The sequence below is a fragment of the Oncorhynchus gorbuscha genome, unplaced genomic scaffold, assembly GCF_021184085.1.
Source record: "Oncorhynchus gorbuscha isolate QuinsamMale2020 ecotype Even-year unplaced genomic scaffold, OgorEven_v1.0 Un_scaffold_20742, whole genome shotgun sequence".
Taxonomy (NCBI): Eukaryota; Metazoa; Chordata; class Actinopteri; order Salmoniformes; family Salmonidae; genus Oncorhynchus; species Oncorhynchus gorbuscha.
The window spans coordinates 1-2,141 of record NW_025761976.1 but is presented as its reverse complement, the minus strand read 5'-3'; the positions used below and the strand labels follow the sequence as shown (position 1 = coordinate 2,141).

Sequence of the window (2,141 nt, the reverse complement as noted above, 5' to 3'; positions counted from 1 at the left end):
ACTGGATTTGTCATAGATAACTGTTTCTCCACTGCTCGAACCGGGGACCATTCGAAAGTGTAAAGCAAACTTGATAACTACTAAACTAGAGAAACTGCTGCTGAATTACTACTGTGGAGTAAACCAAATTGCACAGATATTAATCGCACGAATTCAAAATTCCAACATAATTCATTTATGAAATTCTCTGTTACAAATACAGTACTTCTCTCACATGTGTCAGAGAACTCTGTTTCCAAAATAAAGGTATTCATGAAAGCCACTCATCTCTTTTAGAAATACAGTACTTACTGCATGTGTCAAGAGGACTGTTTCACTTGAGTTTGAACCAGGGACCTTTCGCGTGTAAGCGAGCGTGATAACCACTACACTACAGAAACTGCTACTATTATAAGCAAGGGGTAACCCGAGTTTTACAGATATTCATTGCATGTATTCAATTTCCAAAATAAGGCATTTATTAGAACAACTATTCTCTGTTACAAATCATTTACTTACTGGATTTGTCATAGAGAACTGTTTCCTTCGCTTCGAACCGGGGACCATTCGAGTGTAAAAGTAGAGCTTTGATAACTACTAAACTAGAGAAACTGCTGGAATTACTACTGTGGAGTAAACCAAATTGTACAGATATTAATCGCACAAATTCGAAATTCCAACATAATGCATTTATGAAAATTCTCTGTTACAAATAAAGTACTTCTCACATGTGTCAGAGACCTCTGTTTCCAAAGTAAGGTATTCATGAAAGCAACTCATCTCTTTTATAAATACGTTACTTACTGCATGTGTCAAGAATGACTGTTTCCTCCTGGTTTCGATCCAGGGACCTTTTGCGTGTAAAGCAAACGTGATAACCACTACACTACAGAAACTGCTGCTAGTATTATCAGCAAGGAGTAACCCGAGTTTTACATATATTCATCGCACGAATACGAAATTCCAACATCATGCATTCATGAAAATTCTCTGTTACAAATACAGTACTTCTCACATGTGTCAGAGACCTCTGTTTCCAAAATAAGGTATTCATGAAAGCAACTCATCTCTTTTATAAAAACGTTACTTACTGCATGTGTCAAAAAGGATAACCACTACGCTATGTTTCCGCCAGGTTTCGAACCAGGGACCTCTCGCGTATAAAGCAAACGTGATAACCACTACACTACAGAAACTGCTGCTACTATTATCTGCAAGGAGTAACCGAGTTTTACAGATATTCATTGCATGTATTCTTTCCAAAATAAGGCATTTATTAGAACAACTATTCTCTGTTACAAATACGGTACTTACTGGATTTGTCATAGAGAACTGTTTCCCGCCCCGCTTCGAACCGGGGACCATTCGAGTGTAAAGCAAACTTGATAACTACTAAATAGAAAACTGCTGCTGGAATTACTACTGTGTAGTAAACCAAATTGTACAGATATTCATCGCACGACTGAAATTCCAACATAATGCATTTATGAAAATTCTCTGTTAGTTTCTCACATGTGTCAGAGACCTCTGTTTCAAAATAAGGTATTCATGAAAGCAACTCATCTCTTTTTTATAAATACGTTACTTACTGCATGTGTCAAGAATGACTGTTTCCGCCTGGTTTTCGATCCAGGGACCTTTTGCGAACGTGATAACCACTACACTACAGAAACTGCTGCTACTATTATCAGCAAGGAGTAACCCGAGTTTTACATATATTCATCGTACAATAAAATTCCAACATCATGCATTCATGAAAATTCTCTGTTACAAATACAGTACTTCTCACATGTGTCAGAGACCTCTGTTTCCAAAATAAGGTATTCATGAAAGCAACTCATCTCTTTTAGAAATACGGTACTTACTGCATGTGTCAAAGAGGACTGTTTCCGCCAGGTTTCGAACCAGGGACCTTTCGCGTGTAAAGCGAACGTGATAACCACTACACTACAGAAACTGCTGCTACTATTATAAGCAAGGAGTAACCTGAGTTTTACAGATATTCATTGCATGTATTCGAATTTCAAAATAAGGCATTTATTAGAACAACTATTCTCTGTTACAAATACGGTACTTACTGGATTTGTCATAGAGAACTGTTTCCGCCCGCTTCGAACCGGGGACCATTCAAGTGTAAAGCAAACTTGATAACTACTAAACTA

At 37.5% G+C, this 2,141-nt stretch overlaps 2 non-coding genes across 2 annotated transcripts; both read right to left on the bottom strand.

Moving 5' to 3' along the window:
* Positions 1-1,102: 1,102 nt before the first annotated feature.
* Positions 1,103-1,175, bottom strand: trnai-uau. Its single transcript has one exon. It is a non-coding gene; the product is annotated as a tRNA-Ile (tRNA).
* Positions 1,176-1,863: 688 nt separating this feature from the next.
* Positions 1,864-1,936, bottom strand: trnav-uac. The gene has a single exon. It is a non-coding gene; the product is annotated as a tRNA-Val (tRNA).
* Positions 1,937-2,141: the final 205 nt, after the last annotated feature.